Source organism: Adiantum capillus-veneris, chromosome 3 (assembly GCF_014529385.1).
Source record: "Adiantum capillus-veneris isolate H3 chromosome 3, ASM1452938v2, whole genome shotgun sequence".
Taxonomy (NCBI): Eukaryota; Viridiplantae; Streptophyta; class Polypodiopsida; order Polypodiales; family Pteridaceae; genus Adiantum; species Adiantum capillus-veneris.
The window spans coordinates 69,156,568-69,182,916 of NC_140933.1; positions in this window are offsets into that span (position 1 = coordinate 69,156,568).

Sequence of the window (26,349 nt, forward strand, 5' to 3'; positions counted from 1 at the left end):
GCATACATAAAACATGTATGATATGCTTGGTTGCATCATAAGGGTGTTGACTTCATGGTACACTAATCTAAGCTAGGCTCCCTTGACTTATGTAGGAATATAAATCCCACCACTTGTCCAAGCTAGGTCCTTAACCTATGGAGGAATACAAAGTTAACTTCTTGTCCAAGCTACACTCAAAGTGATATGTTAAAATTGAGTACCTACTTATATGTCTAAGTTGTTCTCTATTGAAATAAATAATATTTCCAGTGAGAAAAACCCCATTCCCAAGACTAATGATCACTTTCAATTTTTATGTAGATAGCCATTTTGACCATTAACAAAACAAAAAAAATTGAACCTTATTTAAGATATCGCTTTCACTTTGTCTTTTTAGATATTTTTTGAGTGTCAAGATCACACATATTACATTCTAGATTACCATGTGATACGCCACTTTATGCATGCAGATGCATTCTTTTGAACATGTTCACGAGGATAAGACATTTAGGTATTCAGCTACACTTATGTTAAGTCATCCTAATTTTATACATTTTATAACAAATGGTTTTTTAAATCCACCACTTGACCATTCTAAACTCCTCAATCAATTCCACGTTACTTGTGTCAATGCGATTCTATGTGTTATCACAAGCTAGAAAAAAACAGTTGTTATAAATAATATTTCAATCTATTTGCAATTATAATAAATATGAAGCTCTTGTGTTCATTACATTGTTCTTATCAATAAATATATTTGGAAAACACAAGTCTTAAAGGAGAAGAACTAAATTGATGTCAATCATGGATTTTATGATAAAGAGTTGTGATTTTGACATTATGTACTAAATGAATGTGTTATAGCTGCATATTATTCAAAATTGTAATGATTTAGATAGGATTTTGTTATTTGTGCATGTATACATGCATATGAATTCCCATGCCAATATCACAACAACATGGCATATTCTTGTATGAGTCTCCATGCCAAGACGACAACAACATTGTTCAATGAATATTTTTTTATTGAATGTGTATAAAAAAAAGGGTCTTCTATTGATATAATTTATAATAAGTAAAAAATCATATATGCCGCACATTGACCAGAAATACCCAGCATAAGGAGTCGTACTCATGTTTTGAATCAAAAAGGACATTGTTCAAGTCGTACTTTTGTCTTGAAGCAAAAAGGGTTCTCCTGGCTAAATTCATTTATCCATTGTAAAACAAAATAATGATCACATTCCAAACAAATAATATAAAGAAAAATTTGTCTCCTCAAATTAAAATTCACTTTAATGATAAAGAAGTCCCCTTTCACGACGCACCACATGACAAACTTCATCTTTGTCATTGACCATTTGCATGTGCTTGGCCCATGATGGAACAATATCACCGTGTTGCACTTCAAATGAATGAAGTAGTAAACCCTCTATATCTAAGATAAGAACCCTCCATTGTTGCTTCAAGATAAGTAGTAAAACTAAGTAGGGGGTGGTTGATGGCTTTGATGAGGCCCCATAAAAGGTTGAATAGAAGAATTCTCTCTTTCAAATGAATTATTCCACTTTGAAAACAACATATTTCTTTGTTTTGTCTTTGAAAAGAAACACAAAACATTTAGTTGATATTCATTTTTAAACCGCAAAACAAAATTGATGATTTTAGCATTCAACATTTGATCACTATAGACATCCAAAAAAATCTTAAATTGGCATCACAATACTAAAAAACCTTGTGATTATGAGAGTAGGTAAATTTGTCAATACACAAGTAAACTTTAAATCTCTCCAAGTCAATTGATATAATTGGTCTCAAAACCATTGGCAAAGTACAATTAGGTGACAATTGGTCTAAAAACCAATGGTTAAATGTCAAGAAAAACTCAAACACAGAGAATAATATGTGTGAATTGTGTTTAGTTGAAAGTACACAAAAATTTGCAAAGTAATTCATAGCTGTTCTTAGAGGTTTCTTCTTTCATCTGAATGAAATGGTCCAAATTCCCTATGAAATACTCCTTCAAAGAATAGTCTAGATGAAATTTGTAAGAAACCATGATGAAGTGAGTGTTTTGAGTCAAAATACAAATATCGTTAACAAAATTATGTACTGAAAAGTCAACATGATTTCTAGTGAGTAGTACCTTAGTGTTTGAGAAGATTGTGCCCATTTAATAGCTTCTTCACAAAAGCCTTGGCTCTCACAACTTTAATGATGGTGTGGCACAACCCAGCTTCCTTGCTAAGGATATTAATTGTGCTCCCTTCATCATATCAATATTGGTTTTTTCTTTTGCCATTATTTCTACTACTTTGTTCCTTCTAATCTCCTTTTTCCTGATTGGATTATTTGACGCCTCCTGCTTGTAGAAAAGGTCTCCTAGCTTCTCAAACATTGGTAGCTTATTTGTGGTTATCTCCTTTTGCAACCATCTTAAGGTTTGATCTTTCCAATAGTCCATGAGACCTTTGTATTCATTATCATTGGGAATTGGGGCTTGTCGCCATAATGATTAGAGCCAATAAACTCACAAACCTCTTTGCTCTTGTCAAGTTGCAACAAGTATGGGAGCAACTCTTCCATGAGAACATTATCAACCATATTTTATTCATCAAACTTTGAATAAAATATGCAATTATTTTTATGTGAAACACAACATTTGTATGGAGAGTCATCAACAAGAATTGTTCTACATGGATCACATTCGAAGCATGCAGATATTTTTGCCAATGGCTTAAACATAGCTGGAACTTGAGGATTGTCAGGTCTAAATAATTTCACGCATTTGGGAACATAGCAAGATTATTGAGACCAAACTTTTAAAAATGGAAATATCTCCTCGGTTGTGCTTTGAAGTGTTCTCAACATCTGGTAAACATTAGCTTCTCTAGATGTTGACCAAATCCCAACATTGAATCTCTTCAATGGTCTTTAAAAAGTGGATGCACCCTGGCCATAACACAATATGTCTGAATCATATTGAATAGATTCATGAATTGATGATGGTTTGTGACTTTGTTTCAATAGTAAACCATTCAAGTCCAATATTACTGTCAACATGGATTTGTTGAGATTTGATGAAACCAAAGTATCTGCATCCACAACACTCTCTTGCACATCTTTTATAGATTGAAAGTTTTCACCCATGGCTTCCCTTTATGAAAGATACAGCAAAGAGGCCTCAAGTATTTGTATTTGAGTATCAGTAATTGAATTCAATTCTTCAAGTGAGACCTTTGTGGATACATGTGGAAGACTCTCACTAATCGCTATTGGATTGAAGCATTCCTTATCTATCCCACATTAAATCCCTGGATCTAAACAAAAAACAATAAAAGATCACACAATAGCTCCCTAGAGGATGACATATTAACAATCAATATTTTTCAACATGACTGTTGACGTCCACTTAATCATCAATTTTTACCAAACATTAATGATCCATGTATATTATGCAACAAAAAAATACTTAGAGGGTATATCTATCCAAAATCTAAGTATTTTAATTTTGTTACTTATGTCCTTGAAAAAGACGAAGTCTATAACCCCATAGTCCCAGATATTTGTAGCACTATCCATTCAATCAATACTATTAAGTAAGTTTTGTAAGGATGGGTGCATCTTTGATTCACCACTTGGACAATATAAACAAGTTCTTGGAGGGGATAAAGGAAATTGTCAATCCACAACCAGGCCACCTTAAGCAAGTTTTGGAAGGGGAAGCTCATCATCCTCTTTTTAGCACTTGGATTTTTTGAAAATATTTAAGAAGGTTTGGTGCATCCTAAATCCACCATCTTCCCATAATATATAGTTTGTGCAATGAAGGATGCATCCTCAATAGAATCAACGTCGTTCTAATGAAGTTTTGAATGGTGGTGTGCATCCTATATATTGAATCAAAACAAGTTGTGGAAGACTAGTACTCATCTTAGATCCACCACTTGGCCAATTTAAATGGCTTCCGTCAAAGTGAGTGTATTCTAAATTCACCACAAACATTTTCACTAGTTATCACATCCTTGATCCACAATAAGAAACCATTTTAAACAACTTATAGAACCTTTGCTGCATTTTAGATCTACCACTTGGCCATTCTAAAAATTTATAGAACACATATTGTTTCTTAGATGCATCACTTGGAGATTTGAAGTTCCAGTCCTTGTTGAAGAGTAAGGGATTCTTAATCCACCACCAAGCCACTTTGAGCAAGGTGTGAGAAGAAAAATTGCATCTTGTATTTACTACTTGCCCTTTTGAAACAAATTAAGGAAGGTTTGATGCATCCAAGCTCCAACAGAAGACCATTCTAAACATTGTGGTGTAAGAGAAAAAATGCATCCTAGATTCACTACCTTTCCATTCCACTTGTCCAAGCTAGGCTCTATTGAGTTATAGAGGACCATCAGATCCACCACTTGTATAATATATGCCCTATTGAAACATAGAGAGCTATAAGGTTAACCACTTGTTCAAGCTATGGTTCATTCAAGCATAGAGTACCATGATGTCCCAATCTATGCTCTATTAAAACATAGAGATCCATGAGGTACACCACTTGTCCAATCTATGCTCCATTCAAGCATAGAGAGCCACAAGATCCACCACTTGTCCAAGCTAAGATTGATTCAAGCATAGAAAAACACAAGGTCCAACACTTTTCTAGTCTATGATTTATTGAAGGGTATAGAGCCATAAGATTCAACACTTGTCCAAGAAACAACCCATTCAATCATAGAAACACACAAGGTCCACCACATGTCCAATCTACGCTCTATTGAAGGATAGAGATCCACAAGGTCCACTAGTTGTCTAAGCTATGCTCCATTAAAGCATAGAGGACCATAAGGTCCACCACTCATCCAATTTATTCTCTATTTAAGCATAGATACCCATGATATCCAACACTTGTTCAATCTATGATCCATTCCACCATAGGTAGCCACAAGGTCCACCAATGAAGCAAAGTATCATTCTAGCATAGAGAGCCACAAGGTCCACCACTAAATCTAGGTTCTATTGAAGCATAGAGAACCATAATTTCTACCACTTTTCCAAGATATGATCCATTCAAGCATAAGGTCTACCAAGCTATGATCCATTCAAGAATAGAGAACCATATAGTCACCACCACTTGTCCAATCTATGATTTACTCAAGCATACAGATCCATGAGTTCCACCACTCATCCATGCTCTACTCTATTCAATCATAGAGAGACACAACATCCACCCATCTAAGCTCTATTGAAACATATAGATCGATAAGTTCCACCATGTGTAGCTATGCTCCATTCGAGCATAGAGGACCAAAGAGTTTACCGCTTGTCATGTCTATGCTGTATTGAAGCATAGACAACCACAAGGTCAACCACTTGTTCAATATATTGTCTATTGAATCATGGGCCATATGATCCACCAATTGTCCAAGCTATGCTCCATTCAAGCATAGGGGGCCATAAGATCCATTCAAGCATAGGGGGCCATAAGATCCATTACTTATCAGATATATGCTCTATTGAAGCATAGAGATCCATAAGGTTCTCCACTTGTCCAAGCTATGTCCCATTCAGGTGTAGAGAGACAATAGGTCCACCACTTGTCCAAGATAGGCTCAATTGAAGCAAAAAAAGAGAGATAGACACACTGCATGGCCAAAAGATTCTATTTTATCTCCAATATATCATCCCTAGTGTCAATGACCCATTTCTCTCAAGATTCATTATATGTCCAACCACAAGTATCATGGGTTATTTAATCTCAATCTCCACCACTTGTTCATCCTAAAGTATCGTGGTGTTAATCTCCACTACTTGTCTAACTTATAGTCCACTGTAATATGTTTATTGTGGTTTTAATACAATAGGTTGGTAATGGGACACTTTTATGTCTTGTGACATTTTTATGTCCTGTTAAGTGACCACTTTACTTGAATTATTTGAAGAGTTTGAAATTGAATTTTTAGGTGCTAAATCTGCCTTATGAACTGAAAAAAACTTGACATTTTTTTAGAATATTGATCTCACCACCATTAACCTTACTCTTGCACAACATTTTCGAACATAAATTGTGTAGCAAAATGGGTCCTGTTTTTGGCTTTTTTTTTCAAAGTTTTGCAACTATACCACTAAAAAATTCATGTTTGTGAGGTTTAGATTTCTAGAAAATTAGCCTTAGTAGTCCATAATATGTTTTGATGCTTCTAGAAAGGTTTAAGTGTTAAAGTTAAAATCTATTACCAAACTACAAGAATTATCTAATCCTATTTTTTGGCCAAATTGATCTTTTTGATGATTTCTTTGGTGGCTTTCTCGATATTCAAATGCAATTTTGATTGTATATGTGAAATGTGTAACATAAAGTTAATCTTACTTGAGTTTTGGGGCACCTAATATGCTATGTAACATAGTATACAACAATGGTTGACTTTTTCAATTACATAAGAATACGAGACATTCTAGTGTAGTAAGTATATCTTTCTAAATATTGCTAGTTTCTTAGGCCAATTGTATGCATTTTGTATGTAGTAACCATATCTAATTGTAAACTATTAAGTATGGAGCCTGATTTACCCTTGTAATTTTCTGTGGTAAAAGCGCACATTTGTAAGGCACCCATTATGAGGAGAAGCCATCGTGCGTGAAGGAAAATCACTCACCGGAAACCAAAATTTTCACGGAAAAGAATCAGGGGCAACTTTAAAGCGGATTGGAGGGTCTGATTTGGACTTATTCGCACAAGGGCGGCTACACATGGCTGTCTCTCATAAGAGAGGGCAGCCCTTTTGGCCTTTAAAAGGAGGCCATTTCTACACACATTTCATAGTGTGAAGTTGATGCAACAAGGTGAGTGTGAGGTGGTGACAGTGAAGCAAGGCGGGAGCTCCATTAAGGGTATAATCCCTTTGTAAACTACTTCTTGTTTTGAAGTACTAAAGCCATTGAGTGGCTGCTTTCCCGTGGATGTAGGCCACATTGGGTGAACCACGTATATTGTGTGTACTCTCTCTCTCTCTCTCTCTACTCTATAATCTCGTGTATATAAATCTGTCTCTCTCCATTAAGTAATCTACTCAATTATCTATTTAGCTACGTCTTATTTCCTAACAACTGGTATCAGAGCAAGGTTTGCTCATAGCTAAATTATCTCAAAGAAAGGATTCCTTGAATTGAGTGGGAGTTATGGCGAAGGAAGGGAAGCTCAAGATTGAGAAGTTCAACGGCAAAAACTACCAACATTGGAAGATGCAGATTGAAGACTATCTCTACCAGAAGGACCTCTATTCGCCACTAGGCGGTCTTGCGAAGAAGCCCGCAACAATGGCAGATGAAGCATGGATTGTCCTTGATCGAAAGGCACTGGGAACAATCCGGTTAAGCTTGTCGTCAACGGTGGCCTTCAATGTTTTGGAGATGAAGACCACGGAGGACTTGATGAAGTCACTTGACGACTTCTACGAGAAACCATCGGCATCCAATAAGGTATTTCTTATGAAGCGCTTGTTCAATCTAAAGATGGCAGAGAATGGTTCATTTGCAGAACACCTAAATGACTTTAACACAAACATAAGTCAACTTCGATCAGTGAAAATCAATTTCGATGACGAAGTGCGAGCTCTCCTTATACTATCATCTCTACCGGATAGTTGGGACAGCCTTGTGATGGCTGTAAGTAATTCTATCTCTGGCACAAATAGTCTTAAGTTTGATGATGTTGTGGGTGTTCTCCTAAGCGAGGAAATGCGAAGGAGAAGCACAGGAGAATCATCAAGTGCTGCACTATTAGTGGAAACAAGAGGAAGGCTTAAGGAGAGGTTCAAAAACCAAAAGGTTCGTGATCGCTCAAGGCGGAGCAAGTCACGCACAAAGTCAGTTCTTGAATGTTGGAACTGCGGCAAGAAGGGCCACGTCAAGAAGGATTGCTGGTCTAAGAAGAAAAAGGAGACAGAGTCTCAAGACAACAAGCCAACATCGGAGGCCAATGTGGCAGGTAAAGTAGAGCAAGATGCTCTAATTCTCTCATTAGACAATGTGCCTAATTCCTGGATAGTAGATTCCGGGGCTTCATTCCATGCGACACCACACAAGCAACATTTCCAAGACTACACCAAAGGTAATTTTGGGTACGTATACTTGGGAGATGATGAAGCTTGTGAGATTGTCGGCAAAGGTACAGTTTCTGTCAAAACTGCTAACGGAAATGAATGGAAGCTTAAAGATGTTAGGGATGTTCCTTCTCTTCGCAAAAATTTGATCTCTACAGGACAATTGGACGATGAAGGTCACAACATTGCATTCGGAAACAAACGGTGGAAGATCTCAAAGGGATCTTTGGTGGTTGCCAAGGGTGAAAAAGTCGGTACACTTTACTTGTGTACTGTTAGCACGCAACCTTCAGCTTGTGCAACAACTACAAAAGTTGATAGTGCGGTGTGGCACTACCGACTTGGGCATATGAGTGCCAAAGGAATGCAAATCCTTCAAACAAAGAAGCTTCTACCAGGTTTGAAAGAAGTGGACTTAGAGTTCTGTGAAGATTGTGTTTATGGTAAACAAAAGAGGGTAAAATTTCAAAAATCAGGAAATGAAAGAAAAAATAAAAAACTTGAGTTGGTTCATTCTGATGTTTGGGGTCCTGCAAGTACACCATCACTTGGTGGCTCATTGTACTATGCAACATTCATGGACGATGCAACTAGAAAAACATGGGTTTATGTCATGAAGAATAAATCCGATGTATTTTCCATATTTCAAAGGTGGAAAGCCTTTGTGGAGAATGAAACAGGTACCAAGGTTAAATGCCTCAGATCCGACAATGGAGGCGAATATTGCAGCCAAGCTTTTGAAAGCTTTTGTGCTAGCAATGGCATTCGGAGGTAAAGGACAACCCCAAGAACACCTCAACAAAATGGGATTTCCGAAAGAATGAACAGGACAATCATGGAATGAGCACGAAGCATGCGGCTACATGCAGGACTACCGCTTGAGCTTTGGGCGGAAGCTATAAGTACGTCTGTGTACTTAATCAATCGGTCACCCTCAACGGCATTGGATGGGGGAGTTCCAAAAGAGGCATGGACAGGTAAACCGGTGAATTATGCATTTCTCAAAGTGTTTGGGTGTGAGGCTTTCATGCACATAGATAGAAGCCTAAGATCAAAGTTAGATGCAAAGTCCAAAAAGTGTTTCTTCATTGGCTATGGAGAAGGAGACTTTGGGTATCGCCTATGGAATCCTGAAGATGGTAAAATCTTAAGGAGTAGGGATGTAATTTTCAACGAACAAAATATGTACAAAGATTACTTGGAAAGAAAACAAACAAAAGAAACACGTGATGAGTACATGGAGCTTGAGGACGGTGAAGACTCAAGGACTGCAAACTGTGACAATGTGCAACAACGTCAACCAAATGAGGAGCCTCAAGCTATTCCCCGAAGATCTACATGAGAAAGTAGACCTCCAGAAAGGTTTGTTCCTTCCTTCAACCATCTCTTGATCTCAGATTCTGGAGAGCCGGAATCATATGAAGAAGCTATGCAACATGAATCCAAAGAAGAATGGACGAAGAGCATGCAAGTGGAGACGGACTCACTACATCGCAACCAAACATGGGAGTTGGTTGAGTTGCCTAAAGGTAAGCGGGCACTTCAAAACAAATGGGTGTACAAGCTAAAGGAAGAAAAGGTTGGAAGAAAAGGTACAAGAAAAGAAAGGTATCGACTTCAATGAAATATTTTCTCCTGTTGTAAAAATTAATTCAATTAGGCTTGTCTTAAGCCTTGTGGCTGCTCATGATCTAAATCTCGAGCAAATGGATGTAAATACGGCATTCCCTCACGGTGACTTAGAGGAGGAAATCTACATGCTTCAACCAAAGGGGTATGAAGTAAAAGGTAAGGAGAAAATGGTTTGCAGATTAAAGAAGAGCTTGTATGGTTTAAAGCAAGCATCAAGAAAATGGTACTTGAAGTTTGATCGATGGATGTTGGATCATGGATTCACAAGATGCAACTCGGATCACTGCGTCTACATGGAGAATTTGGGAGATGGGAAATTCATCATCCTAATGTTGTATGTTGATGACATGTTGATTGCAAGTGCTAACATGCAGGACATCAAAGACCTAAAAGAGGAGCTGTCCAAATCTTTTTCAATGAAAGATTTAGGTGCTGCAAAGAGGATACTTGGTATGAAAATATCAAGGGATAGGACGAAGAAGACAATAAAGCTATCTCAAGAAGATTACATCAAGAAGGTACTAGAAAGGTTTGCAATGCAAAATGCAAAACCAGTTTCTACACCTTTGGCTGGTCATTTTAAAGTAACGAAGGATATGTGTCCAAAGAGATAGCCTATATGTCTAAAGTTCCATATGCTGCAGCGGTAGGTTCTCTAATGTATGCTATGGTCTGGACAAGGCCAGACATTGCACATGCAGTGGGAGTTGTGAGTAGGTTCATGGACAACCCAGGTAAAGAGCTGATATTTTGGAGGAACTGATATTTTTCTAGAAGGGTATGCTGATGCAGATATGGCAGGTGACAAAGATACTCGAAGGAGCACTTCTGGCTATGTGTTCACGGTTGGAGGCACAGCAGTAAGCTGGGCTTCAAAGCTGCAGAAAGTGGTTTCACTTTCTACCACGGAAGTAGAGTATGTAGCAATGATGGAGGCAAGCAAAGAAATTCTGTGGCTTCACAGATTCTTAGAAGAGCTTGGATTCAAACAAGACAATTGTGTCTTGTACAGTGATAGCCAAAGCGCTATCCATCTTGCGAAGAACTCAGCCTTTCATTCAAGGACAAAGCACATTGAGGTGAGATATCACTTCATACGCACTCTTTTGAAAGAGGGACAACTAAAGCTAGGAAAGGTGCATACAAGTGAAAATCCTGCAGACATGTTTACAAAGGTGGTCAACAAGGAGAAGTTGAGCTTTTTCTCATCTTCAATCGGCATTCAAGGATAAGAAGCCAGAATGGAAAGCAGTCACAGGTTTGGTTTGGAGATCAGTTTCCAAGTGGGAGATTATTAAGTATGGAGCCTCATTTACCCTTGTAATTTTCTGTGGTAAAAGCGCACATTTGTAAGGCCCCCATTATGAGGAGAAGCCATCGTGCGTGAAAGAAAATCACTCACCGGAAACCAAAATTTTCACGGACACTTTTTTTTCGCCGGAATATTATGGCCGGACGGCGGCCGGAAAGTGGTTGGAAAACAACCGGTCGGTTGGCCAGTGGCCAGTAGTCAATGGCCGATGGCCGATGGTCGGAAGTCAATGGCCGATGGCCGGTGGTCGGAAGTCAATGGCCGGTGGCCGGTGGCCGAATTCAAAAGCGGACTTGTCTTCTCAAGGTCGGCCACACATGGGCGGATTGGAGGGTCCGATTTGGACTTATTCGCACAAGGGCGGCTACACATGGCTGTCTCTCATAAGAGAGGGCAGCCCTTTTGGCCTATAAAAGGAGGCCATTTCTACACACATTTCATAGTGTGAAGTTGATGCAACAAGGTGAGTGTGAGGTGGTGAGAGTGAAGCAAGGCGGGATCTCCATTAAGGGTATAATCCCTTTGTAAACTACTTCTTGTTTTGGAGTACTAAAGCCATTGAGTGGCTGCTTTCCCGTGGACGTAGCCCACATTGGGTGAACCACGTATATCGTGTGTACTCTCTCTCTCTCTCTCTACTCTATAATCTCGTGTATATAAATCTGTCTCTCTCCATTAAGTAATCTACTCAATTATCTATTTAGCTACGTCTCATTTCCTAACATAAACTTCAAATCTGGCTAGATATTGAGTAAGTTCTATTGGATTCTATAGGTAGCAGATCCACGCATTTTGGAAAATTCTTTCATGAGCTTATAATTCTAAGACTAGTGCATATGGGCAATTTGAGAAACTTGTAAAATTTTATCATCTCTTGGTCACAACAAGCCTCCAAATCTAATGGACTAATTCATTTTGCCCAAAACAGTCATTTCTTATGGCTGATTGCATATAAATAAGAAGTTAGGGATTTTTATAGGACATGAGATAAAATTCCTCCTTACTTTTAATGTGTTGGTGATTAACTCATATGGTTTCCTTTGCCTCACTATTTTTTTTGGCAAAAAAAGGGGTTAAAACAGTTGCATTTTTGCCATTCTACTGACTTATCATCAAAGTTTTGATAGTCAAGCTCACTATAGATACTATATACATGTCTTATTAGTTCCTTTTGGGACTTTGGATTCAAGATCTAGCCATGAAGCATGTAAAAAGAATAATAGATCTCTTACCAAGTAGAAACTTGCAAACAATGATGAAGTGCTAAATACAACAAACATAGAAAAATTGGGTTTTTTTTCAAAACCTTGAAAGGACACTTCTCTATCCTGTTAGGTTACCAAAGTAGTGTTAACTTCAACTTTTCTAGCCTTCTTTCATTTTTAGGATGGACTTTGAATTTGGGAAAAAAGTGCACATGATGCTTGACAATGAAATTGTTTGTGTTGGTTGTGTGTGTAGAACCAATGAAGATTCCACTCGTTGTGGTATAAAGATAGTCCAAGGAAATGTATCCATACTAGTGGAGAAATACATTCCAAAGAATCTATTCTAAAAGCTTTTGTGCATCCTAGATCCACCAATTGGCCATTCCTAACAAGTTTTGGAATGCAAGATGGTTCATATACCATGAATTCATGATTTGAAACATATTTTTTAAAGAAATTTACATCTAAGGTTCACTACTTGGCCATTCTAAATAGCTATTAGAATGGAAGATGAAATTTATATCCATAACTTGGCTGTTCTAAGTAGCCTAAAGACAAATGAGTGGAACTTAGAACTACCATTTGGCCATTCTAAACAAGTATTAGAAGGTGGTAGCATCTGAAACCAAACATTCCAAACAAGTTATGGAAGGGTGGGTGGTGCATTCAATAAACTAGTACTTTACCATTCAAAGAGCATTTTGTAAAGATGTATGCCTGATTAAAATGGTGGACCCCGGTCTGCCCATGTTATACAGGGACAACCCATTTCATGTTCACACTAGCTCTTCTCTTTCTTGTGTAGCCATTGGGGGTTCCCTTCACCTATAAAAGAGGACCTCTTCTTCCTTGAAAACCATTCATTAGGGAGTGAGAAGATTAATGTTTAACACTAGAATGGTAACCTAACAGGACATAAAAGTGTCCTTTCAGGGTTTTGGGAAAAAATTCCAAAACCATAGTAGATCCACTCATTTTGAAAAATCCTTTCATGAGCTTATAGTTCAGTAACTACTACATATGGAAAAAATTAGAAACTTGTAATTTTTCTCATCCCTTGGTCACTACAAGCCTTCAAAGTTGATGGACCAGTGCATTTTGCCCAAAACAGCAATTTCTTACGGTTGATTGCATATAAATAAGAGTGGGGATTTTTGTAGGACATGAGATAAAATGCCCCATTAACTTCAATGGGTTGGTGACCAAAACATATGGTTGCTTTTACCTCACTATTTTTTTTTTGGGCAAAAAAAATAGGTACAAAAAAGTTGCATTTTTGCCATTCTGCGGACCTATCATCAAAGTTTCTATAGTCACACTCAATACAGATACTATATACATGTTTTCTTAGTTCCCTTTGGGCCTTTGGATTCAAAAGGAGCCATGGATCATGTCAAAAGGATAATAGGTCTCTTACAATTGGAACCTTGGGGGCAATGATAAAGTGCTAAATACAGCAAACATGAAAAAATTGGGTTTAGCATTATGACCTCTAGAAACCCATAGAAACTACTCAATATCTAGCTAAGTTTGTAGTCTATGATTAGATATGGTTACTACCTACAAAATACACACAATTGGTCTAAGAAACTAGCAATATTGAGAAAATTATACTTGCTACTCTAAATGTATCGTATTCTTTAGCAATCAAAAAACTCAACCATCATCATCTACTATGCTATATAGCATATTAGGTCCCCCAAAACTCAAGGAAGATTAGATTTATGTTATACATTACACTTACACAATCAAAAATGAATTTGGATATCAAGAAAGCCACCAAAAAAATAATAAAAGTGCTAATTTTGGCCAAAAAGAAGGATTATGCAATTCTTGTAAATTGGTCATAACTTTCAATTCTAACACTTAGCTCTCCCTACAAGCATCAAAACATGTTGAGAACTATGAAGGCCTAACCTCTAGCCATCTAAACCTCACAAACATGATGCTTAGAGTGGTATACTTGCCAAAAATTTAAAAAAAAGCCAAAAACAGGACCCGTTTTTTCACACAGTTTAGGTTCAAAAATGTTGTGCAAGAGTAAGGTTAATGGTGAGATCGATACTCCAAAAAAAATGATAAGTTTTTTCCAGCTCATAAGGAAAGTTTGTGGATATATAGCACCTAGAAATTCATTTTCATACTCTTCAAATAATTCAAGCAAAATGGTCACTTAACAGGACACAAAAGTGTCCCAAGACATAAAAGTGTCATGTTACCATTCTAGTGTTAATTGTACTTAGCCATAAACATAAGCCCGAGCCTACACTTGCTTCTTGAAGAAGACTAACCAATCTTGTAAAATCCTTATAAGATCAATTCTAACCAAAGAAGGACTTGGATTTGAGGACTTGGATTTGGTGCATCAATTAAGGCTGGAAGTCTTCCCTCTCCTTCTCTCTCCATCAAATTGGCAAATAGATCTTGAAAGGTTATCAAACAAGGTGTGTTTTTTATTTGTGATTTTGTTGGTTTCTTGATGTTTTTCTTTTCATCTCTAGCCCACCAACCTTTATCTCTCTCACTCTATTTCCAAATCTTTTTCCTAACCTAGCTATTATTCACTTCTAATTCTACAAATATCCTTATCTCTATCTCTACATCTACTTCTATCTCTATCCCTATCTCCATCTGTCTTGTGTCCTAATTATTGAAGGCCTTCAAGCTACAACACTCCCCAAAGCTATGATCAACCTTCTTGGAGAGCTATGTTAATACAAAAGGTGAGTAACTATATCTTTATACTCTCACAAATCTCTCTCACGTTTAGAAGTGTGTTCTCTCTAAAAACTCTAGGTTCTCCATGCTACAGGTACATATCCCCTCGCAGTATTCATTTTGCCTACGAGCAGGAATTGGGCTTGGGAGGAAAAATGATCTTCCCTTCACTTCTCTCATATCTACATTTTTGCACATACTAGAAGTGTTTTAGATGAATAATCCACATGATGTTAATTTCTAATTCTTTCACTCTGTGCAATCTATTATAATTAATGTATTGATTAGCCGTGAAATACACTTTCAACAATGTATAGTGTTTCTCTTTGGCTCAGAAAGACTCAATTAAATGCTTCTTTCATCGGATCTCATCATACTACCCCTTCTTGACTATAACTTTTTATTCTGATATAAGTATAGTTATTTTGTTGTGAACCAAGAGGATTTGTACACAAAATTAATCATGATTGCTAGAAAAAACATAGATACCATAGTAAGCATAAAACTACAAGTCCAAAGAACAATTTATAGCTTGTTTGGTCAACAAAGGTTGAATGCCATTAAATCATCTATTAACCCTTTCATCCTACCCATGATAAGATATGAACAAAGCCTTGACATTTTCATATTTGTGTTGTTTTGATTTTCTCTTTTGTGTTCTTTATTTATGTGTATGAGAGAGAGAGAGAGAGAGAGAGAGAGAGAGAGAGAGAGAGAGAGTAGGGCTTCTTTGATTGCACTCCCTACTAGACTTCATGGAATCTATGGCATAACTACTTCATATAGTTTTTGGAATTACCTCACAAATTCTCACAACAAGACGCCCGGTGCTTTCTTGGCAAGACTGCAAACTTCTCAACAACAGGATCCTTGAGGAGTGTTTATAGGTTTCTTATCTTGCTTCCCACGTCCCAAACCGCCTCAACACATAGTGAGAATCAAATCATCATAGTCCTAAACATAGGGAATGCTCCAATGATCTAAAAAATTCCGTTTTGACATTTAATAGTAAAAAGAAGGACGACCAGATGTCCATATACAAGTATTTGATTAGTATGAAAAATTGGAATGTCATTGATAAGGATGATTGGGCGGAGTACTTCCTACAGGCACTAAATGATGTAGCAAGGAAGTGGTACTACCATCTCCACCTTGAAAACTAATTTGGACATACATCAAGCTGATAAATGCATTTTAGTTGAAATACACCAACGACAAGGGAGATAATTTGTGAACTAGACAAGATTAAGCTGTTGAGCTATATATAGAGACACTATTGTTGAGCTATATATAGTGTCTCTATATATAGCTCAACATAAGCAAGGAAAGTTGTCGATCAGGAGTTATGCTGAATAAACCACCATCAAAAAATCAAATGCAAGCCTAGTTCTTAAGCAGGTCTAAAATCAAGAATCTTACGAAGGTACCAGCACTAGCCAAAAAGTTCAATGATCTGGCGGAAAGATCTCTGATGTTAGAGCAACATGCCAAGAAAGAAAAAGTTCACAAAGGAAGAAGAGATTCAAGTGATAGTAGAGGAGTCAAGTTCTAGCTCCTAATCAAGTTTGTTTGAGAGTGAGTCAGAGGATCGGGTGAAGAATAAAGAGAAAGGCTCTTGCACAAAGAAAATCAAAGAAATGTCAAAGTAGAGCTTAGAAATATCAAAGAGTGCACCATCTGTAGGGAAAGTCGAGACCTACTATACAAAATTTAAGTCAACAAAATACAAGTCCAATTATTGTTTCCAGTGCACATATTGTAAAGAATTCAAACATCTATGGAGCATATGTACAATTCAAATGCATCATTTCAAAAAAGGCAAGCATGTCTCAATGATAGCACTGACAAAACCATAATCCGTTGTTACCATATATACGTGGTAGTGATGTGTGTGAACACACTTAGGACCGCCAAAGCAGTTTTTCCCTCACTAGGAGGTCTTTTCCCCGATGTTTTGTATATATACCCATCATTCTAGGGCTATCTATCTTTCCATTGCACACTTAGTAATACACTCTCTCTTGTGTGCCTTGAGCTTCCTTGTCTTCTCCAAGTTGTGTGAATTTCCTTGCACCCCTAATTCCAACAATTGGTTTCAGAGCAGATTGCATCCTCTCAGGCACAGTCACCAGCAGCTCAAGCACACGCCTGCTCACTTTCTTTGATTTTTGTGATCTTTGGCAAGCATTAGAAGTTCAAAAAATACTTCAGGAGGATCATAAAGCTCATTCTTCTTAGATTTTTTATTTGGGCTAATTTCGGCCTCCGTTTCCACTATAGGCAGTACTGCACAAGCAATTTCGTCATCTTGTGCATAATTTTTGTCAGTGCCGTTTTTTACATAAAAGGTTCTTACAATCTTTTAAGGGTTGTTTTGTATAACACCTGTTGGTCCCGCCTCATTTCTCCTCTTTTTGGGAAATTTTCACATCAGATGCAAGCATTTGCCATGGCTGACAACAACACAAGTGTGTTCAAGATGCTTGCTGTTGAGGATAGATTGGATGGGAATAATTACCATGTAAGGGCTTACATGATGCAACATGTCCTTGTGTCAAAGGATGTATGGAATTTTGTACAGGGAACTCACGTACGTCCTAGTTATGAGGATGTAAGCGATGTTTGGGATGTTGGAGATTTTAATGGAAGAGTTGTTTTGCCTACGGCTAAGCAAGCTCGTTGGGATGTAAGAGATGCCCAAGCTCGTAGATTGATTGCGTTGTCTATGAAGTGTACTATTACTCCTCACATTTGTTCAGAAAAAATTGCAACACAGTCTTGGGATATTCTGGCTGGTCTTTATGCAAGTCGCAATGAGGCTAAAATGAAATTGTTGCATAAAGAGGTGGAGTTGGATATTATGCATGAGGAATATGAGATGGAAACTTTCCTTGCTGGTATCAAGGAATGAGAAACTTATTTCTATAGGCAAAGTCATTTCTGACAGTTCCCTTGTGCAGACTGTCCTTGATGCACACTGTTGTTGCAAGAGTAACTTTCCAACAAAAAAAGGACAAAATAGTGTGTATTTGAATAGGACTTTAATTTATTGCGCCTGCTAAAGAAAAGGTGGTAACAATAATGCCGCCACTTCGAATTCATGGTTATATCCAAGAATTAAATCATATGTTCCTAATGCTTCTGATGGCATAAATTTTTTTTTGGTAAAAAGGGAAAAAAGAAGATGGGTTACCATTATTGTAAATCTAATGATCACTTGATCAAGCAGTGTCCTAAGTTGAAAGCTAAAGAGGCTAAGAAGAAAGCGATTGGTTCCACTGCAGATGCATCTATTGTTGAGTCTTTTGTAAAAGGAGATTGTGATGCTAATGTTGATGTAGAATGGGATTTTAGTTCAGAGTGAACTTATGATCCTTCTATCCATGATGCATGTATGTTAGTTGCTACAAAATTTCATGTGTGGTACTTTGACACTAGTGCTATAAAGCACATCACCTCTCATCATGACTTGTTCACCTCTCTCAAGGATTTCCTCATTGAAATCCAGTCACTTGTGCCAAAAATGCATCTTATCCCATCAAGGGAGTTTGAAATATTGTACCGATTTTTATGAATGGCAGTTCATTCACACTTGTTGATGCACTTTATGTACCTAGGATCAAGAAGAACATTTTGTATGTATCTGCACTAGCTAGAGTTGGTCTTGTTGTCAAATTTATGGATGACAAATTTACAAGTCATGATCTCACTTTTGGTGATCAGATTGTTTCATATCTCATCAGTCGAGGGTGGCAGATTTGCCAATTTTTTGGATTTGGGCTCGCCAAAGGTCCAATTGCCAAAATTTGGAAATTGTGCCGCTCTAGATCATCAAGACGGATTATCATGATCATGAAACTTTTCAAGGGCGGGGATTAGTTTCTCTACCCCACTCTTGAAAATTTTCATGGCCCTTCCTTGTCGTCTCATTGGTCTAGGGTGGCACAATCGCCAATTTTTTGGATTTGGACTCTTGGAAGGGCCCAATGACCAAAATTTGGCCATTGTGCCTCTCTAGACCATGGAGATGGATTGCAAAGCCCATACAAACCTTTTAGGGGAGGGGATTAGTGTGCTTCAATTACCCCTCCAAAGATTCATGACCATCTGTTGCCATCTCGTCAATCCATCATGGCACAATCGCCAATTTATTGGCTTTGAGCTCGCCAAGGGCCTAGTCGCCAAAATTTGATGGTGCATGTGTGTTCCTAGACGATCCAGATGGATTATGATGCCCATGAAACTTTATACATCCTTGAAAATTTTCATGGCCATCCATTGATGTCTCATCGGTCTAGGGTGGCACAATCGCAATTTTTTTGGTTTTGGGCTCGCCACAGGCCCAATCCCCAAAATTTGGCGATTGTGTCACCCTAGATCGTCAAGACGGATTACGATGGCTATGAAACTTTGCAAGGAAATGGATTAATGTGCTTGCCTTACCCCGAGAAATTTTCATGTCCATCAATTGTCCTCTCGTTGGTCCAAGGTGGCACAATCGCCAATTTTTTGGCTTTGGGCTCGCCAAGGGCCCAACAACCAAAAGTTGGCCATTGTGCCGCCCTAGACCGTCGAGACGGATTTCGATGTCCATGAAACTTCTCAAGGGTGGGAATTAGTGTTCTTCCCTTTCCTTCACAAAATTTTGTGGACATCTTCTCTCTTCTCATCGGTCATGGGTGGCACAATCACCAATTTTTTTGACTTTGGGCCCTTGGAAGGGCCCAATCGCCAAAAATTGGTGATTGTGCCACCCTCGATCGATGAGACAACAACAATGTCCATGAAAATTTTCACAAGTGGAGGAAGTATAGAAATCTCCACCCCTACAAAGTTTCATGGCCTTTCAGCTGGTGTCTCATTGGTCCATGGTGGCACAATCCCCAATTTTTTGGTTTTGACTTGCCAATGGTCCAACTGCCAAAAGTTGGCAGTTGTGTCACCTTTGACCATTGAGACAAATTGCGATACCTGAGAAAATTTCTAAGGGCATGGATTAGGGAACTTTCCCTACCTTGCAAAATTTTATGGGAATCGGGTCCCATCTTGTCGGTCCAAGGTGGCACAATGGCCAATTTTTTGACTTTATGTCCTTGGAAGCGTCCAATTGCAAAAATTTGGAGATTGTGCCACCCTCGATGCATGAGATAGCAATGGATGGCCATAAAAATTCGCACGGGTGGGGGAAGAAAACTTATCCCTACCCGTATAAAGTTCCATGGCCATTTGTTGCCGTCTCATTGGTCTAGGGTGGCACAATCACCATTTTCTTGGCTTTGGGCTCGCCAAGGGCCCAATAGACAAAAGTTGGCAATTGTGTTGCCCTAGACCATTGAGACACATTACGATGTCCATGAAACTTCACATGGGTAGGTATTAGTGTCCTTCCCCCATCCCCACAAAGTTTCATGGACATTCGCTCCCGTCTCGTTGGTCAAGGTTTCCACAATCGCCAATTTTTTTACTTCAGGCCCATGAAAGGCCGAATCGTCAAAATTTGGTGATTGTGCCATCCTACACAGTTGATGTCAGGACAATGGTAAGACTAGGCACGGCCAAGGCCAGGACAGACATGCAGTCAAGGGGTTCCCTATATTTAGAAGGCCTAGGGCATGGCTCGGTGGTGATGAGTATGTCCAGTTCCCTCGCCCTTTCACTGGTATCAGAGCTCAGGAGGGAGGGAAGAGCTCTGGAGGAAGAAGAAGGACACTCTCTTTTAGTCTCTCTCTCTCTCTCTCTTTCACAACATAATACAGGGCCTACCTCTCTCCGGAGTCTTCTCTCTCTCTCCCTCATTTTTTACAGCAAGCCGTGCCATGCATGGTCTTGCATAATCATGCGGGCTGTGGTGTTCAAGTTCAGGGTCGAGGCATGGGGTCGAGGCACACCGGGTGTGTGGATCTCTTGACAGACGGGGAGGACGCTGTGGGACTCCTCTTTTGACTGGCAGGAAAGGAACAATTGGGTGTGTGCATAGCCTCTTGAGGTGAAGGGGGGAGAGTGGCCGACCTGCGCAAAACCCGGAGCTATGGAGCTCGATGGGAGCGCAAGGCCCAACCACGCAAATCATGTCTCTGAAGCTAGCGAATTTGAGCAGCGGACGCGCCGCGTCCTCTTGGTCTCTCTCCCCGTCGGAGGCTCTGTGCAATGCCATGGCCAGTCAATTTGAAGGATAGTTTTTAATTTTATTTTTTTGGGAATCCAGAGTTGGGCGCCCTATTTCAAGCACCCACTCTTGCTAAGGGCTACAGCCCATGCTAGGCATCCGAGGCTGGCGGCAAATGTGTTCCAACATTGCATGTTGTCATGCGGCAAAGGCCACCATCATAGGCTTGGAAAGGCATCCATGGTGCAGGGTTTTGCCTGTGTGGGCCTGAATACAAGCTTTCGAGCAATCAACGGTCGACTTGAGCACCGTCTTTCTAGTCGGTTGCTGTGAAATTGTACACATCTTAAAGACAAGGTTACTCTCAGTTTTCAATGAATGATATCGGGATCAAGGCGGATAACACTCATGCTAGTATTTTCAATTGGGAAGCCAATGGCAAGGCCATGTCTTCCGGCATGGAGCAATCTCGACAAAGAGATTATGACAAGGATGATGGTCCTGATTGATTTACGACGTGTTGCTTAAGGTAAATTACAAGTGTTGTTATTAAAATTTTGTGTGAGCAAGGATTATTACAAATATACACCCACCAAGAAAGGCTGCTATCGGCACGGAAAGGACCTACAGCAGGTCACGACATGTGATTAATCAGGTGTGCATAGTTTTTATTTTTCAGTTTGTTTGGAAAAATGTTACAAACCATGCTGTATATTTCTATCAAGCAACAGAAGTGGGCACACTTCAAGCACTCCAAGCAAGCACGACTCCAAGCAAGCAAGCACTCAAATATGGTTGGCTACATTATTGGCAAGGGCCAATTATTAGTTGCAAGCCCGCATCAAGCACAGCTTGAATACAAACAGTCTTAATTAGAAGCATGGCTTCTACTAAGTGCCTTGATAGAGCATGCCCATCAACGGTTCAAGTTTCCTTCAAAGACAAGGGCATTTACATATCTACAAGGGAAATATCCCAAGCAAGGGTGTCATTTTTGTACTACTCGAATCTGGAATAGGCTCAAAAACTATCCATTGCAGACATTTCTATACATGTATGGTAGGACCATTTCTTGGCTATGCCTAGGACGAGTTCTAACTACAGTAAGTCAAGTGTAGGCAAGGACCATATTTTGTCATGCAAATTTCTTTCTCGCTTATTTTCTATTGGCAAAGCAGGAAAAAGTGCTTGGCATGGCCGACCATTCGTCACAGCCTGCAAACCTGCAAAACAGTCAGGAGTATCTTTGCTTGAGTTTTTAAGACACGCTCTCGTTTCACAACAAGGCTTCTGTTCAGGCTTGGCAAAGGTTAGGGCATGGTAGTGCTGGAGAATCTCATGGAGATTGGCACAGCCTGTTGCTAATCTTGATGAAGGAGGTAGCAGGTGCTCGACAGGACCAACCATTAAGGACCATTTCAAGAAGTTGTCGAGCAAATTGTTATGACTTGTTTTCACTGGAGCAAGGATTCGTCTCCATAATCAAGCTAAGCAAGTACGAGGTACATATTTTTTTAGGTTTTGCTTTTCACTCCATTGTATAATTCGACAAGGTTGATTTTTAGTAACCCCAATTGGACTATGCTATGAGCATACAAAATTGGCGCAAAAATTGGCAATATGTTTGCAAGTTATTTCTTCCTTGGCATTACAAGACAACTGGTTATAGCAGGACAAACACTCTCACATGAAGCACGGCTTCGTCTTCGTGCTAAGATATTGTCCATTGATTTGGCATCAAGGGCATGGGCACACAAGTTTGGAAAACTGGTACAATCAAAAATTTGTTTCCATTCTAGTCGTAGTGACATCATGTTATGATGTATCACTACCACTGCAGAATGTACAAGGCACTTATGGTTTTGAACTCTCAAGGGAAAACCCATGTACTTACCTCATGAATTAGGTTTCCGCTATCACACTCTCAAGGACAGACTAAGGATGGATTATTTAAAACGATTGTTGGTTGTTATCAACACATAACAACACTAAAAGGAACCTAAATCTAGGATGTATTTTGCAGGCAACATGCCAATGCTAAGTCGTCCTCATACAAGCACGACCCCTACATGGTATCGGATTGAGTTGTCTGTTTTTCTGTTACCTCTCTCGATGAGAGAGTCCTACCAGAAAACTATGGAATGCTTATAAGATAAGCTACAAATCAGGCATAAGATGCCTAAGAGCACCCATTCTGGGCACAAACTCTAGAAATTTAAGGAAAGTTCCTCAGCCCATCATGCTCTTATTTCTCTCTTTCTCTTATTTCTCTCAAGAATAATGAAAACTTTCTAAGAAGCTTTTGATACAAGTTTTGTTTGGGAGTTAACGTGAGCCCAGGTGGTCTAACTCTCAGCTAGAAATTGGCCAAGATGCCATTCACATTAGTTTTCATCGGTTTATCGATTGAATACTAACTGCCATAAGAGCTAGGAGCCACACAGAGGCTGGCTACGAGCCATTGTCAGATTTTGGGTAGGAAACCCAACTATTGGCATTCCTTCGGTGATTGTTCTTATGAGCGAATAGATATGCCCAGTGGAGTACACATCGAACACATCGACATTAATGGACGAGCAAGAGTCTTTTCATTTCGGAGGATTAGGATGTCATTTTTGCACTATAGGTTTCTAGTGCGACGCTCAAGTTGAGTTTTTGATACTCTTACACTTACATCAGCTGATCTATACCATGGAGTCTAGAGGCAGCAAATACTTGAGACAGCATGGCTATTGATACAAGTTAGGCATCTCACTTGTGTAGATTTCTTGCTCTCTTTATAGCACTACGTGTGTCTCTAGCATCACAGTTTTGGGTACGACCCAGCGGGTGCTTACTAAATCACCCCATACGCATTGAGGATCACAGTTTGATCTATTCCCGTTATACTTTCAAGGAAAGAATTCCGCAGTGTACCACGCGGTAGCGAAAAAAGAAATCAGCTTTTCAAGTTAATTCTCATCATTCTGTACATGGTGTGGAGTGAAAACGACAATGGAAATGAATGCCCCTATAGCCTTGCATCTATCACACCGTTGGAAAGAACAACAGCTGCACCGTCGAATTCACCTGTGTTAAACACTTGTAAAGCTTGGAGAAAAACAAATATAGATGGAACCACACTTGGAATTAGAAGAATTAGAGAACAATAGTGTATATATTGGCTCGCCTAGATGTCCGTAGAGCATCCATATGCTTGATTCCAATAAGGAATGAGCAAATTACAAGCATTTGAAGTTTTGGGGTTTTCAAAAAGCTCCAAAAATAGGTCTCTGGTGTCTGCGGGTGTGCAGAGAAATGCAGCTATTAAAGGGGTTTTTTTTGGCTCCTATCCCAAGGGATTTTCTCTCCCCTCTTAGCCGACTTCATTTCCCCCTTTAGGCAGCTTTTCATTGGTCCATTTTGAGCCTTTTGGGTAAAACATGGGCTGTCGACCACTTTTTGACCAAGGCAAGTGGGAGGGGCACATTGTCCGGGGACCAAAAAATGGGCAGGGCGCCTGTGCAGGCAGTGGTAACACAAATTGGGCACCCACTTCTCTCCCAAAAGCCCACGAGCCCTCTCAAGCAAGGCCAAGAAGCTCCATTAACTCCTTTGATACACCCTTAGGGGGTACCCACTCCCCCCCTTATACACTCCAATTTTCACATGCTCCCCCCATGTGGGGTTATTCCATTTCCCCTTGGCATGCTCTCCCCAACTTCCCCATTGTTGATATGTAGAGAGAAAGAGAGAGAGACGAGACAAGAGACACACCATATACGCTCCCAAAGACCGATTCATATTGAGGACAAGATACAAATATATAGGTGAGACCAAGTTGAGTAGAGTGAGCCATATATAGCTCCAACACCCCCACTCAAACAAAGGTCTCTAGATTTGGATGAAAAACCCTTGGGGAGTTCAAGGGAAAAACCCAAGCTCCTATACAATGTGAAAATATAAACCAGCGATGATGATGTGAAAGTGAATTGTGCATCTATGTACAAATATTCAAGTGACTTAGAGATCACAATGTGAAAATGTGGAGTGTGCATAGTGCATGGTACCTAAAAGATTACAATGTCATATGTACAAAGCTATTACAATAGCAAATAAGCTAATCTAGAAAGAGTGAGGTCGAAGAAACTCCAAGCTCCGAGCGCAAGAGGATGAAACGTGACTCATTGAGGCCTTTGGTCAAAATGTCTGCAATCATCTAGCCACTTGGACACTGTTCAACCATAATGGTTCCTTTGCATACTTCATACATGACATAATGATAATGGACAGCAATGTGCTTTGACTTATTATGTTGAACATAGTCTTTTGCAAGACTAATAGCACTTTGGTTGTCACACCGCAAGGGTGTGCTAGAAAGAGGAGAGTGACCAATATCAACCAGCATTTGTCGAAGCCAAATCAACTCACGAGTTGCAAGTGATGCCGCAACAAATTCTGACTCAGTCGTAGAAACTGCAACACAACATTGTTTCTTGCTGGTCCAAGAAACAAGACAACCATTTATAAAGAAGCAATTTCCACTAGTAGATCGCATAGATAAATTTGAGCTTGCCCAGTCTGCATCTGTGTAACCCAAAAGAGAAAGAGATTGCATAGAGTCCGATGTGAGTTATCGTCGATAGACTAAACCAAAATCTGTAGTGCCTTTCAAGTTTTCAATACACGCTTTGCAGCAGACCAATGCTTAAGAGAAGGACATGCAACATGTTGTCCAAGATAATTAGCAGCCAATAGAATATCAGGACGAGTGTTCATGCCAACAAACTGAAGACATACAATCAAGTTAGCATAAGGTTGATTTGTGACAAGTTGACCGCCATTGTCAGAAGTGTTCTTCGTAGAGCTCGCAAGACAAGGCGTGTTGGCTGAATGTGCAGATTCCATACCAAATTTTTGAATAGTATCTGCAATAAACTTTGATTGTCGAAGAAATAAAATACCTTTTGTACGGGTCCGTTGGATTTGAATGCCAAGACACGAGTGAATCTCTCCAAGATCCACCATATCAAATGCAGAAGACAATAACGTTTTTCACTTGCTGAAGAAATCCCAAATCATTGGAAACAAGGATGGTATCATGCACATAAAGAGCAAGAATCACAAAACTGCTACCTTGGCGTTTTATGTATAAGTTTGGGTCTAATGAGCAAGAGATGAATCCTTTAGAGGTGAGAAAACGATCAAATTTTGTATATCAGGCTCGCGAAGCTTGTTTGAGACCATATAGTGCCTTATGGAGTTGAGCAACAAGGTCTTCTTTACCTGGAATAACAAACCCTGCTG